General features: G+C 43.4%; 1 pseudogene; it reads right to left on the minus strand.

Annotated features, from left to right (window-relative positions):
• Positions 1–10,484, minus strand: part of LOC119367791 — a 143,523-nt pseudogene extending 133,039 nt beyond the window's left edge.
• Positions 10,485–16,564: the final 6,080 nt, after the last annotated feature.

A 16,564-nucleotide genomic window follows, 5' to 3' on the forward strand; every position in this document is an offset into this window, starting at 1 on the left:
TGGATTATGTGGCTTAGGTCATCGGCGTCTGGTGGTCGCACATAAGTGCCCTGGAAGTTGTCAAGGAATGTGGATTCCAGGTCCTCCCAGCAACTAATTGACTCTGCTGGCAGGCTATTAAGCCAATGCCGAGCTGGTCCTTTAAGCTTGAGCTGGAGGTATTTGATGGCGTGTAGATCATCACCACGGGCCATGTGGATAAGAAGGAGGTAATCCTCGATCCATACCGCGGGATCAGTTGTGCCATCGTATGATTCAATGTTTACGGGTTTAAAACCCTCGGGGATTTGATGATCCATTACTTCGTTTGTGAAGCATAGTGGGTGTGCGGCGCCCCTGTACTGGGCTATATCGCGACGTAGCTCGGATGAGCTTTGTCTGTTGTATTTGGCCTGGCCGTATTTATCATATCCGGCGTGACGGTTATCATCACGTGATGTGGGGCGCCCACGCGATCCGTAGATCGATCTTGTTTGCCTTGCCTTATCCTCCAATATGTTTTGCAGGTCTGTTGCGTTTCCCCGTGCTCTGGTATTCTTAGAACGGCGCCGGGGTGCGGCTTGGATTGAGGGCCGAAGGGCCTCTCTATCGCGGCCACGGGGTGGCCGATCGGGCGCATCGTATGCTGGTGATGTAGGTTTAGTTGCTTCCTCCTCTAGTTGGGGTAGCAGCCTGCGCTTTGGGTAACTCTTGGAGGGGCGCTCGAGTTTATATTCCTCGGCCGCCAGGACTTCAGTCCATATGTCGGCTAGCAAGTCTTGGTCAGCTCTAAGCTGCTGCTGTTTTCTCTTGAGGCTGCTCACCGTGGCCATAAGCCTGCATTTGAAACGCTCTTATTCGACGGGATCCTCTGGCACGACGAATTCGTCGTCGTCGAGGCTTGCCTCATCTTCGGAGGGAGGCATATAATTGTCATCCTCAACCTCTCTGCTTGCAGCTCTCTCATGAGGGCTGGCTCCTTCGTCCTCCTGCGTTGAATCCTGCTGGAGGGGGTTGTCTTCGGCACTGTCCAGGGTATTGTTGTCTCAGGTGCCGGATTCACCGTTCTTGCTTTGGCGGGATTTAGAGCGGCGCCGCTGACGTGAGCGCTTGGGTTGCTTCTTGGAGGGGTCGTCCTCCGCTTTTTCATCGCCATCCCCTGCTTTGGGGGTGTCCACCATGTATATGTCGTATGACGAGGTGGCCTTCCAGTGCCCTATAGGTGCTGGTTCTTGGTCGTCTCCTTCATCGGCGTCCATACCGTCGATGTCTTCGGAGTCGAAGTCGAGCATGTCGGTTAGATCGTCGACAGTGGCTACAAAGTGGGTGGTGGGTGGGTTTCGAATTTCTTCGTCGTCCACATCCCAACCCTGCTGACCATAGTTCAGCCAGGGCTCTCCTGACAAAGAGAGAGACTTTAGTGAATTCAGGATATCACCGAAGGGCGAGTGCTGAAAGACGTCCGCGGCAGTGAACTCCATGATCGGAGCCCAATCGGGTTCGATCGGAAGGGGTGCGGAAGATTCAGAGTCCGGAACGGAGTCCGGCACCTTGGAGTGACGGGCCTTGCAAAGGACTAGGCTGGTATTCGGCTCTACCGCCGTAGAGATTGCGGCTCCTGGGGCGGCGTCCAATCGACCGTCCCCGACTGGCACAGCCGGCTCCGAGCTAATGGTCGGAGCGGACACCTGAGCGGCGCTCGGTGCACTGTCCGGCGGCAGAGCTAGATCATGCTCATCGTGATAGTGCGGCGCGCTCGGCTGTGGCTCGAATCCGTCGAAGATCAAGTCCCCGCGGATATTGGCCGTGTAGTTTAGGCTTCCAAATCTGACCTGATGGCCAGGGGCGTAGCTTTCGATCTGCTCCATATGGCCAAGCGAATTGGCCCGCAGTGCGAAGCCGCCGAATACGAAGATCTTTCCCAGGAGAAAAGTATCACCCTAGACCGCGTCGTGGTTGACGATCGAAGAAGCCATCGGGCCTAAGGGTGACGACAGAGAGGAACTCTCAGTGAAAGCACCAATGTCTGTGTCAAAACCGGCGGATCTCGGGTAGGGGGTCCCGGACTGTGCGTCTAGGCGGATGGTAACAGGAGACAAGGGACACGATGTTTTTACCCAGGTTCGGGACCTCTCCATGGAGGTAAAACCCTACTCCTGCTTGATTAATATTGATGATATGGGTAGTACAAGAGTTGATCTACCACGAGATCAGAGAGGCTAAACCCTAGAAGCTAGCCTATGGTATGATTGTTGTTCATCCTACGGACTAAAACTCTCCGGTTTATATAGACAACGAAGAGGGCTAGGGTTACACAGAGTCGGTTACAATGGGAGGAGATCTTCATATCGTATCGCCAAGCTTGCCTTCCACGCCAAGGAAAGTCCTGTCCAGACATGGGACGGAGTCTTCAATCTTGTATCTTCATAGTCTGGGAGTCCAGCCAAAGGTCATAGTCCGGCCATCCGGACACCCCCTACTCCAGGACTCCCTCAGTAGCCCCTGAACCAGGCTTCAATGACGACGAGTCCGGGGCGCAAATTGTCTTCGGCATTGCAAGGCGGGTTCCTCCACCGAATACTTCATAGAAGATTTTGAACACAAGGATAGTGTCCGGCTCTGCAAAATAAGTTCCACATACCACCGTAGAGAGAATAATATCTGTACCAATCTAATCTGCTGACGTATTCCACAGCGTGACATCATGCCACGGCCAAGCCTTTGTTCATTTTACCGTTCCACCTCAGCGCGTTTAGCGAGGCGGTTTCCTTGGCACGTCTTGTCAAAGCAGAGATCGTGTCCCCTTATTCCGGGATTCTCATCAATACGGGCGTGGGTAACCCAACCGCGCCATTAACCGCGGCGCTTGGGAGATATGCGAGTTTTATTAGGCCGGTGGGGGCTCGTAGTTTCGGCCGCCCATATAAGGGGATAAGAATCTACCCTTTCCATTTACGCCTTCTTCCTCCTTTGCTTATCCGTCCCTGCGTACTCGAGCTCCAACGCCCAAGCCTGCACTTCCCACCTCAACCTATTCCAATCATGTCCGGAGTGGGAGGTAGATGGATGGCTTCCTCCGTCACGGAGGGACAAATCAAAAAGCTGAGGAAGGCCGGATACTTGTCTGACGACATTGCACACCGGCTTCCAGATGAGGGGCAACTCATTCCCACCCCTTGTCCCCATGAGAGGGTTGTATTTCTCCCCCATATCCTCCGCGGACTGGGCTTTCCTCTTCACCTGTTCGTTCGGGGGCTCATGTTCTACTACGGCCTGGACTTCCACGATCTGGCCCCGAACTTCATCCTCAACTTCTCGGCGTTCATCGTCGTGTGAGAGGCCTTCCTCCACATCCAGCCTCACTTTGGCCTATGGCTGAAGATCTTCAGCGTCAAGCCGAAGGTAGTGGGCGGCCGCCAAGCGGAGTGCGGAGGCGCCATGCTAGGCAAGATAGCCAATGTTACATGGCTCGAGGGCGCCTTCGTAGAGACCATCAAAGGGTGGCAATCGGGGTGGTTCTATATCACCGAGCCGCGTGACCCTAAATGGGCAACGGCCCCCGAATTCTGATCCGGCATCCCCACACGGCTCACATCTTGGAAGGAGACGGGCCTGTTGTGGGGTAACTTGGCAGAAGTGATCGGACTTCAAACCTGCATCAAGGACCTGATTGGCAGGAAGGTAAACCTTATCACCGTAGTCCAGGTCATGCTCTTTCGCCGGATTCTCCCGTGTCAACCACGGGTTTTCAACTTGTGGGAGTTCGACCCGGCCCAACACCAGACTCTGTCCCGACTCTTCGACACAAAGCACGAGGATGCCTGGAAGGTGCTATTCAAGAGCTCCGAGGTTTCCCCTCCCGTCCCCGAGGATCGCGGATTGTGCGCCAAGCGCCAAGCCAGTGCGGTGAGTTTAATTTTCCATTATGGGGTATTTGTTTTCCATAGATTTGATTCTATGCAGGATCTAAACCCCCATCCCTTTAATCAGGATTGGCAGAAAAAGGCCGGACAGATCGATTGTCCGGCTCCTTTGCCTGAAGACCCAGTGGACGCTCGCTTAGCGAAGCTGCTGGTTCCGGCACCTCACGTGGTGCCAGAGAAGAAGGCCAAAAAGAAGGCCACGGGAACTCGAAAGAGTTCCCGACACCTGCTGGTGTCGGATTCATCACTCGACAACCCTGAAGCGCCCTCCGCCTCTGAAGAGGAGGGGGAGGAAGAAGAAGAAGCCTCTGCCCCTCCAGCGGGGGGAGGCAAGAAAAGGAAGGCCGCCCCAACTGGGGGGGCCGGAGGGCCCAAGAAGGGGAGGACCCTTCTGCCAGACTACGCCTCCGATGCCGAAGACAGCGGGGAGGAATGGCCATCCAGGGTCAAGCCCCTGGCAAAACCGTAAGTATCCTGACACCCGAACAATTTATGGCGCTCCTCTATTATACGGTACCTTCTGACGCCGAATTCAATTATGAAGTCCGCCCAAGGCTCAGCTCGGCGACTCGACGAGCGGCTCCCTGGATTTGTCGGACGTGAATAGCGCTTCACTCCCGACGGCCTCCTCTCCGCTTCCTATGGACGACGCCGAGGTGGAGTCCCAAGAGGGACTGAACCAGGAGGAGGTGGTCCTGGAGGCACCGCAAGGCGACCTCCCGGACTCCAGGCCCAAAGGGGATAAAGCCCCAGAGGGATCTGAGTCCGGCCCTGGGCCGGACACTGCTCCAGAACCATCAACGGTTCCGGAAACCGGTAGGTGGCACCTTCGTAAGAAGGGCAAGCCTACGACGCCGGCGACCTCCGTCCATCCGGAGGCGCCGGACAATTTGCTGGAGGTGTTTAACGGCACCTCCATGGACGAGGAGCACCGCACTGTTATGAGTGCGGTGATTCAGAAGGTTCAGTCCGCCAAGAGTAAACCAATTAGCATCAACTACAAGGAGTAATCAACACTACTTGCATCCCACAGGTACCAATTTGTGGTTTTGATACAAGATTGGATACAAGAGATGAACTAGGGTTTTGAGAGGAGATGGTGCTGGTGAAGATGTTGATGGAGATTGACCCCCTCCCGATGAGAGGATCATTGGTGATGGCGTTGGTGATGATTTCCCCCTCGCGGAGGGAAGTGTCCCCGGAAAACAGCTCCGCCAGAGCCCTAGATTGATTCCGCCAAGGTTCCGCCTCGTGGCGGTGGAATTTTGTCTCGTAAGCTTGCCCACGATTTTTTCCAGGGTAAAAGCTCTCATATAGCAAAAGATGGACACCGGGCCCCACCAGGGGGTCCAGGAGACACGGGGTGCGCCCAGTAGGGGGGCGCCCCCCACCCTCCTGGACAGGGTGTGGGCCCCCTGGTGTATTTATTTCGCCCAATAATCTATACCTACTAATAAAGCAAGGTGCGTTTTGCCGATTTTTTCATCCGTTCACCGTCGAAAAGATTTTTTTTCTTTCTGAGGTGGTACTAAATTCTTATGCGTTTGTCTGCTAGAAAAAGGCTTTATTTCCATAATTTCGTATGTGGGCCACGTGCGATGGCCCAGCAAAGCCAGCCCACTAATGTTTTTGCCCAGGCAGCTGCGAAAATTCTATTTTCTGCATAGGGCGAGAAATAGTCGTACCTTCCCAGAGGACAACCAACAATGGGCTGGCCCATTTTCATTGTTTTTGTGTTTTATTTTAATTTTTATTCTTCTTCCCCTATCTCCTTTTTAACTTCCAATTTTATTTTTTATAGAATTTATTTCATAAATGAAAAATTCCCTAAAAAAATCAGATTTTTTTAAATAATCAAATTAAAGAAAATGTTCATAATTCCGAAATTTTGTTGCTATTTTCAAAAATATTCAGAACATGAAAAAAGCTTCCCATTTTTCCAAAAACATTTATTGTTTTTCAAAATTGTTCATCATTTCTAAGAAAATGGCAATTTAAAAAATGCTCCAAATCCGAAAAATATTCTTGTGTTAGTTAAATTTTCACAATGGAAAATAATATTAAAAGATACTTATTTTTGTAAAAAAATTATGAATTTCCAACATATGTTCCCGTTCTAAAAAATAGTTCACAAATTCTCATGTTTTTTATAAAAAAAATTGCTGTATTCAAAAAATGTTTATAAGTTTTAAAAGTTGTTCTTGTTTCAAAAATAAAATTACGTTTTTCTGAAAGTGTACATAATTTACAAAAAAATTGTTCAGAATTTAAGATAGGTTCATGTTTCCGGCAATATTCAGAAAATACATACCTTAAAATCTCCTCAATAGAAAGGAGAAGTAGATTGAATAATTCATGGGCCTTTTCTGGCGTACGATAACGTCACAAAATTCTTAGTTGCCCTCGATCAATGAATGGAAAAGTAGAAGATTGATTACTTCACACCCAGCGAAAGCGAGAACCTAAATGTCCCTTTTTCACGTGCATACAGGGTCTTGCTTGCACATATAATTCACACAAACTTTAAATGTATACTAATTTTTCTCCCGTTGCAACGCACGGGCATATGTGCTAGTTCTTATAAATTCCAAAAACATGTTTCGTGGAGTTTCAGGATTTTTGGAGCAGTGCAGAATAGGTTTCTAATGTTTGCTCCTTTTCCAGCTAGAATTCCAGCTGCCGGCATTCCCCCTCTTCATGCTAAACCTTGTAAAATAAGAGAGAATAGCCATAAGTATTGAGATATAATGTGTAATAACAGCCCATAATGCAATAAATATTGATATAAAAGCATGATGCAAAATGGACGTATCAACTCTCCCAAGCTTAGACCTCGCTTGTCCTCAAGCGGAAGCCGAAATCGAAAAATATGTCCACATGTTTAGAGATAGAGGTGTCGATAAAAATAAAATACGGACATGAGGGCATCATGATCATTCTTATAACAGCAACATATATAGATTTTATCATATGATTTCTTATGCTCAAGTAACAATCAATTCACAATGTCAAGTATGGTTCAAAAACTTCATTGAGAACTAACAAACTATAATCTCAGTCACTGAAGCAATTGCAATTTATCATAACATCAGAAAGAGTCAACAGTAGAACTTTTCAGCAAGTTCACATACTCAACTATCTTGTACTCTTCTACAATTGCTAACACTCACGCAATACTTGTGGTTATGGAGTTTCATCCGGACACTGAGAAAGATAGGGGATTATTGTGTTGCCTCCCAACGTATTCACCTTTAGCTGATGTCAACAATAATAGCCCATGCTAACTTACATCCAATTGGATATATATATATCATGATCTTTCAAACATGAGGAGCTTGCCAAAGGATAAAATGAAAAAGGGAAAGGTGTGGATCACCTTGACTCAAGCATAAAGTAAAAACATAAAGTAAAAGATAGGCCCTTCGTAGAGGGAAGCAGACGTTGTCATGTGCATTTAGGGTTGATGCACAAAATCTTAATGCAAAAGAACGTCACTTTATATTGCCCCTTGTATGTGGACCTTTATTATACAGTCCGTCGCTTTTATTACTTCCACTACAAGATCGTACAAAGCTTATTTTCTCTGCACTAATAAGTCATACATATTTAGATAGCAATTTTTATTTCTTGCAACATGACAACTTACTTGAAGGATCTTACTCAATCCATAGGTAGGTATGGTGGACTCTCATGGCAAAACTGGGTTTAAGGATATTTGGAAGCACAAGTAGTGTCTCTACTTGGTGCAAGGAATTTGGCTAGCATGAGGGGGAAAGGCAAGCTCAACATGTTTGGAAGGTCAATGACAATATACTTTAACTGAGATGTGCGAAAACATAAACCATTATGTTGTCTTCCTTGTCCAACGTCAACTCTTTTAGCATGTCATACTTAATGAGTGCTCCCAATCATAAAAGATGTCCAAGATAATATATTTATATGTGAACCTCTCTTTCCTTATCACTTCCTATTAATTGCAATGATGATCAAAACTACGTTTATCAATCCTCAACAACTTTTATGCCTCATACTTTCTATATGTGAAGTCATCACTATCCATAAGATCAATATGAACTCTTTTATTCTTTTTACTTTCTCAAGATCATAGCAACATAGCAAGGCCCTTGACTCAACACTAATCTTTATTATAGATAGCTTACGGACTCGATTACAAAAAGAGATCACTAAGCAAAACTCAAAACTTCTTGATATCAAAACTTCAATCTACTAGATCAAGATACTACTAAAAGGATCGAACTAAATAAAACGGTAAAGATAGGAGTGTGATGGTGATACGATACCGGGTCACCTCCCCCAAGCTTGGCAGTTGCCAAGGTGAGTGCCCATACCCATGTGATTATGTCCTCGGAGGTGATGGAGGTGGTGATGATGACGGTGGATAATCGCACATTGAGCATAAAAGCTCCTCCAACTTGCGGATAATGCCCTTGAGTCCGGCGATATGATCCTTCAACAGAATATTCTCCTATGTGAGATAATTGTTCTGTATGCGAGCTAACTCAATCATCTTGAAAGCTTCAATCTTTGTTGGAGTAAAGAGGTTATGTAAGGTTGAGGGATGTCCTCTTCTTTCACCGCCGGAGCTTGAACCTCCATGGCCTTCTTACTCCCATCATCCTTGTTGATCTCTTCCAATTCTTCTCTTTTCAGCTCTATCTTCAATAGCCAAGCATCCTTGTCTTCGTTGTTGGAGGAGGGCGATGTCATGGTGCTTTTGATCTGCAACAGAAACAGCTCGAAACGAAAACAGAGGATATTTGCATGATACAATGGTCAAAACCTTAAGGGGTATATATAATGAATTTTTACTGACCCAAAATACGTAACGTGCAAGAAAACGGAGTCCGGGAGGCACACGAGGTGCCCACGAGACAGGGGGCGCGCCTAGTAGGGGGGGGGGGCGCCCTCCACTCTCGTGGGGGCCTTGTGTCCCTTTTGGACTACTTCTTTCTTCCGAAAATTCTTAAATATTCCAAAACTGATAAAAATTGCTATTGGAGTTGTTTTGGAGTCGGTTTACTTACCGTACCACATACCTATTCCTTTTCGGAGTTTGGAACGTTCTGGAAACTGTCCCTTATGTATTCCTCCGGGGTTACGGTTTCAATAATATTAGTTTCTACATTGATAGGATTACCTGAAATATAATGTTTAATTCCTTGATCGTTTACCACCCTCGGACTTGTGCCTTCGAAGTTGTTGATTTTTATGGCACCAGAACGATAGACCTCCTTGATAACGTAAGGACCTTCCCATTTAGAGAGAAGTTTTCCTGCAAAAAATCTTAAACAAGAGTTGAATAATAACACATAATCTCCTACGTTAAACTCACGCTTTTGTATCCTCTTATCATGCCAGTGTTTGACTTTTTCTTTGAATAGCTTGGCATTCTCATAGGCTTGCGTTCTCCATTCATCAAGTGAGCTAATATCAAAAACCTCTTCTCACCGGCAAGTTTGAAGTCATAGTTCAGCTCCTTAATAGCCCAATATGCTTTATGTTCAAGTTCAAGAGGTAAATGACACGCTTTTCCATAAACCATCTTATATGGAGACATACCCATAGGATTTTTGTATGCAGTTCTATAGACCCATAATGCATCATCAAGTTTTTTGGACCAATTCTTTCTAGATCTATTCACAGTCTTTTGCAAAATTAATTTGAGCTCTCTCAACTCTACTTGACCACTAGACTGCGGATGATAAGGAGATGCGATTCTATGATTAACATCATACTTAGCAAGCATCTTACGGAAAGCACCATGAATAAAGTGTGAACCACCATCAGTCATAAGATATCTAGGGACTCTAAACCTCGGAAAAATAACTTCTTTAAGCATTTTAATAGAAGTGTTATGATCAGCACTACTAGTTGGAATAGCTTCTACCCACTTAGTAATGTAATCAACAGCAACTAAAATATGTGTATAACCATTAGAGGCAGGAAAAGGTCCCATATAATCAAAGCCCCAAACATCAAATGGTTCAATAACAAGAGAGTAATTCATAGGCATTCTTAATGTCTACTAATGTTACCTATTCTTTGACATTCATCACAAGATAAGACAAACTTACGAGCATCTTTGAAGAGAGTAGGCCAATAAAAACCAGATTGTAATACCTTGTGTGCAGTTCTTTCTCCAGCGTGGTGTCCTCCATAGGATTCAGAGTGACACTTGCATAGGATTTGTGCCTGTTCATGCTCAGGCACACAACGTCTAATAACACCATCTACTCCTTCTTTATAAATGTGCGGGTCAACCCAGAAATGATGTCTTAAATCATAAAAGAACTTTTTCTTTTGTTGGTATGTGAAACTAGGCGGTATAAATTTAGCAACAATGTAATTAGCATAATCAACATACCAAGGAGCAGTACGAGATGCATTAATGACTTCTAATTGTTCATCAGGAAAGCTATCATCAATAGGCAGTGGGTCATCAAGAACATTCTCTAACATAGACAAGTTATCTGCAACGGGGTTCTCAGCTCCCTTTCTATCAATAATATGTAAATCAAATTGTTGGAGCAGGAGAACCCATCTAATGAGCCTAGGCTTAGCATCTTTCCTTTCCATAAGATATTTAATAGCAGCATGATCAGTGTGAATAGTAACTTTGGAATCAACAATATAAGGTCTAAACTTATCACATGCAAACACAACTGCTAAGAACTCTTTTTCAGTAGTAGCATAATTTCTCTGGGCAGTATCAAGAGTCTTACTAGCATACTGGATAACATTTAATTTCTTATCAACTCTTTGCCCTAGAACATCACCTACAGCATGATCGCTAGCACTGCACATAATTTCAAAAGGTAAATTCCAATCAGGTGGCTGAACAATAGGTGTAGTGATCAAAGCTTTCTTAAGTATTTCAAATGCTTCTACACAATCATCATCAAAGACAAAAGGAATATCTTTTTGCAATAAATTAGTCAGAGGCCTAGAGATTTTAGAAAAGTCCTTAATGAACCTCCTATAAAAACCGGCATGACCAAGGAAACTTCTTATACCTTTTATGTCCTTGGGACATGGCATCTTTTCAGTAGCATCAACTTTGGCTTTATCAACTTCAATACCTCTCTCGGATATCTTGTGCCCCAAGACAATGCATTCATTAACCACAAAGTGACACTTTTCCCAATTCACGACGAGACTAGTGTCTTCACATCTCTGCAAAACTCGATCAAGGTTGCTCAAACAATCATCAAAAGAGGATCCATAAACGGAAAAGTCATCCATGAATACCTCACAAATCTTTTCACAAAAATCAGAGAATATAGCCATCATGCATCTTTGAAAGGTAGCAGGTGCATTACATAAACTGAAAGGCATACGTCTATAAGCAGAAGTACCAAAAGGGCAAGTAAAAGTAGTTTTAGATTGATCCTTCGCTGATACAGGTATCTGAGAGAAACCAAAATAACCAACTAGAAAGCAGAAATGTGTGTGTTTGGATAGTATTTCTAGCATTTGATCAATAAAAGGTAAAGGGTAATGATCTTTCTTAGTAGCTTTATTTAACTTATGGAAATCAATTACCATCCTATAACCTATAATAATTCTTTGCGGGATCAATTCATCTTTATCATTTGGCACAACGGTAATACCTCCCTTTTTAGGAACACAATGGACAGGGCTTACCCATTCACTATCAGCAACGGGATAAATAATACCTGCCTCAAGGAGCTTTAGTATCTCCTTTCTTACCACTTCCTTCATCTTGGGATTTAGTCGTCGTTGAGGATCTCTAACTGGTTTGGCATCTTTCTCCACTGTAATTTTGTGTTGGCATAATGTGGGACTAATGCCCTTAAGATCATCCAGAGTATATCCAATAGCTGCTCGGTGCTTCTTCAGAGTTTTCAATAATCTTTCTTCTTCTTGCTCTGAAAGGTTAGCACTAATAATAACAGGATATATTTTCTTTTCATCAAGATGAGCATAGATTATCACGTAATGGTTTGAGTTCAAACACGGGATCACCCTTGGGTGGAGGAGGATCCCCAAGAATTTCAACGGGAAGGTTATGTTTCAGCATAGGTTCCTGTTTAAGGAACACTTCATCTATTTCCCTTCTTTCCTTCAAAAACATATCGTTTTCATGGTCTAGCAAATATTGTTCTAACAGATCAGTAGGAGACACAGCAACGGAAGCAAGACCAATAATCTCATCTTTACTATGTGGTTCTCTATCACGAGGTTGTCTATGAAACTTAGCAAAATTAAACTCATGAGACATACCATCTATGCCAACGGTGACAGTATCTTTTTCACAATCAATCTTAGCACTAGCTGTATTCAAGAAGGGTCTACCAAAAATAATGGGACAAAAATCATCTTGCGGGGAACCAAGAACAAGAAAATCAGAAGGATATTTAACCTTCCCACACAAGACTTCAACATCTCTAACAATCCCAATAGGTTTAATGGTATCCCTATAGCAAGCTTAATGGTAACATCAATGTCTTCTAATTCAACTGGTGCAATGTCGTGCATAATTTCTTTATATAGATCATAGGGTATCGCACTAGCACTAGCACCCATATCACATAAGCCATGATAACAATGATCTCCTATTTTAACAGAAATAACAGGCATGCCTACGATAGGTCTATGTATCTTAGTATCTGGTCTAGCAATATTAGCAGTCTCACCACAGAAATAAATAACATGCCCATCTAAATCATCATCCAAGAGATCTTTAACCATAGCAATACTAGTTTCAACATTAATTTGCTCAGGAGGTGTATAAGTCCTAGTATTACTCTTACGAACAACAGTCAAAGCTTTAGCATGATCCTTTATCCTAACAGGAAAAGGAGGTTTCTCAACATAAGTAGTAGGAACAATAGGATCACTGTAGGTGATAGTCTTTTCTTCAACTGTAATAGGTGCAACTACTTTCACTTCAACAGGAGGATTATATTTAAACCACTTCTCTTTAGGGAGATCAACGTGAGTAGCAAAAGATTCACAGAAAGAAGCTACTATCTCAGAGTCAAGTCCATACTTAGTGTTAAATCCACGAAAAGCATCGGTATCCATAAAAGATTTAACACAATCGAACTTAGGTGTCATACCTGACTCCTTACCATCATCGGAACCCAAATCTTCAGAGTTGCGTTTAATTCTTTCCAATAAGTCCCATTTGAAATCAATAGTCTTCAACATATAAGAACCAGCACAGGAAGTATCGAGCAAGTTGCGATTATCAAGAGAAAGCCGAGAATAAATTATTTGAATAATCATTTCCCGGGAGAGCTCATGATTGGGGCATGAATATAACATTGACTTAAGCCTCCCCCAAGCTTGAGCGATGCTTTCTCCTTCGCGAGGCCAGAAATTATATATGTAATTACGATCACGATGAACAAGATGCATAGGATAGAACTTCTGGTGAAATTCCAACTTCAATCGCTTATAATTCCAAGATCTCGTATCATCACATAGCCTATACCATGTCAATGCATCTCCCTTCAAAGATAAAGGGAAGACCTTCCTTTTAACAACATCATCGGGAATACCTGCAAGCTTAAATAATCCACAAACTTCATCCACAAAGATAAGGTGTAAATCGGGATGCAATGTTCCATCTCCTGCAAATGGATTAGCTAGCAGTTTCTTTATCATACCCAAAGGAATCTCAAAGTAAATATTTTCATAAAGTTGAGTAGGTTGAGGAGAAACTCTTTGCTCTTCTGGTCAGGGTGAATATACCCCAAACAAGCCCCTCAAAGGATTAGTTTCCATAGTGACAAGTAACAGAAAATTTCAGCACACTATATATATGTTTCCTTACCAAGTTCCACTCACCAAAAGCGCTACACTCCCCGGCAACGGCGCCAGAAAAGAGTCTTGATGACCCACAAGTGTAGGGGATCTATTGTAGTCCTTTTGATAAGTAAGAGTGTCGAACCCAACAAGGAGCAGAAGGAAATGATAAGCGCTTTTTAGTAAGGTTTTCTCTGCAAGCACTGAAATTGTAGGTAATAGATAGTTTTGATGTAAGACAAATAGTAACGAGTAACAAGTAAATAAAGTAAATAAAGTGCAGCAAGGTGGCCCAATCCTTTATGTAGCAAATGATAAGCCTGGACAATTTCTAATAATGAGAAAGGAGCTCCCAAGGACACATGGGAATTATCGTCAAGCTAGTTTTCATCGCGTTCATATGATTCGCGTTCGGTACTTTGATAATTTGATATGTGGGTGGACCAGTGCTTGGGTACTGCCCTTACTTGGACAAGCATCCCACTTATGATTAACCCCTATTGCAAGCATCCGCAACTATAAAAGAAGTATTAAGGTGAACCTAATCACAACATTAAACATATGGATCCAAATCATCCCCTAACGAAGCAACGCATAAACTAGGGTTTAAGCTTCTGTCACTCTAGCAACCCATCATCTACTTATTACTTCCCTATGCCTTCCTCTAGGCCCAAACAATGGTGAAGTGTCATGTAGTCGATGTTGACATAACACCACTAGAGGAAAAGACAACACACATCTCATCAAAATATCGAACGAATACCAAATTCACATGACTACTAATAGCAAGACTTCACCCATGTCCTCAGGAACAAACGTAACTACTCACAAAGCATATTCGTGTTCATAATCAGAGGATTAATAATATGCATTAAGGATCTGAACATATGACCTTCCACCAAGCAAACCAATTAGCATCAACTACAAGGAGTAATCAACACTACTAGCAACCCACAGGTACCAATTTGTGGTTTTGATACAAGAGATGAATTAGGGTTTTGAGAGGAGATGGTGCTGGTGAAGATGTTGATGGAGATTGAACCCCCCCCGATGAGAGGATCGTTGGTGATGACGTTGGTGATGATTTCACCCTCCCGGAGGGAAGTGTCCCCGGCAGAACAGCTCCGCCAGAGCCCTAGATTGGTTCCGCCAAGGTTCCGCCTCGTGGCGGTGGAATTTCGTCCCGTAAGCTTGCCCATGACTTTTTCTATGGTAAAAGCTCTCATATAGCAGAAGATGGACACCGGGGGCCCACCAGGGAGTCCAGGAGACAGGGGGCGCGCCCAGTAGGGGGGGCGCCCCCCACCCTCCTTGAAAGGGTGTGGGCCCCCTGGTGTATTTTTTCGCCCAATAATTCTTATAAATTCCAAAAACATGTTTCGTTGAGTTTCAGGATTTTTGGAGCAGTGCAGAATAGGTTTCCAATGTTTGCTCCTTTTCCAGCCAGAATTCCAGTTGCCGACATTCCCCCTCTTCATGGTAAACCTTGTAAAATAAGAGAGAATGACCATAAGTATTGAGATATAATGTGTAATAACAGTGCATAATGCAATAAATATTGATATAAAATCATGATGCAAAATGGATGTATCAGTGTCTCAAGATTTTAATTTTGCTAAATTCCGTAGACAACCCCATGATAAAGAATTGCCTAAGATGAAATAATCGGTCTTGCTTCTATTGCCGTGCCTCCTAATGATCCTTTACAACAATATTTGCTAGACCATGAAAATGATATGTTTATGAATGAAAGCAGGGAAATAGATGAAGTATTCTTTAAACAGGGACCTATTTTGAAACACAACTTGCTTGTTGAAATCCTTGGGGATCCTTCTCCACCCAAGGGTGATCACGTGTTTGAGCTTAAACAATTACCTGATACTCTCAAATATTCTTATCTTTATGAAAAGAAGATATATCCTGGTATTATTAGTGCTAACCTTTCAGAGCATGAAGAAGAAAAGTTATTCAAAACTCTGAAGAAGCACCGTGCTGCTATTGGATATACTCTTGATGATCTTAAGGGCATTAGTCCCACTCTATACCAGCACGAAATAAAACTAGTGAAAGATGTTAAACCAGTTGTTGATCACCAACGATGGTTAAATCCTAAGATGAAAGAAGTGGTAAGAAATGAAATACTAAAGCTTCTGGAGGCAGGTATAATTTATCATGTTGCTGATAGTCAGTGGGTAAGTCATGTCCATTGTGTCCCTAAGAAGGGAGGTATTACTATTGTTCCTAATGTTAAGGATGAATTGATCCCACACAGAATAGTTACATATTATAGAATGGTAATTAATTTCCGTAAATTAAATAAAGCTACTAGAAAAGATCATTACCCTCTACCTTTTATTGATCAAATACTAGACAGATTATCCAAACATACACATTTTTGCTTTCTAGATGGTTATTCTGGTTTCTCTCAAATACTTGTGTCAAAAGAGGATCAGGATAAGACCACTTTTACTTTCCCTTTCGGTACCTTTGCTTATAGACGTATGCCTTTTGGTTTATGTAATGCACCTGCTACCTTTCAAAGATGTATGACTGCTATATTCTCTGACTTTTGTGAAAAGATTGTTGAGGTTTTCATGGATGATTTCTCAGTGTATGGAACTTCTTTTGATGATTGCTTAAGCAACCTTGATCGAATCTTCCAGAGATGTGAAGAAACTAATCTTGTCTTGAATTGGGAGAAGTGCCACTTTCTGGTTAATGAAGGTATTGTCTTGGGGCATAAAATTTCTGAAAGAGGTATTGAAGTTGATAAAGCTAAAGTTGATGCTATTGAAAAGATGCCGTGTCCTAAGGACATCAAAGGTATAAGAAGTTTTCTTGGTCATGACTGTTTTATAGGAGGTTCA

The sequence above is a fragment of the Triticum dicoccoides genome, chromosome 2B (assembly GCF_002162155.2).
Source record: "Triticum dicoccoides isolate Atlit2015 ecotype Zavitan chromosome 2B, WEW_v2.0, whole genome shotgun sequence".
NCBI classification, from domain to species: domain Eukaryota; kingdom Viridiplantae; phylum Streptophyta; class Magnoliopsida; order Poales; family Poaceae; genus Triticum; species Triticum dicoccoides.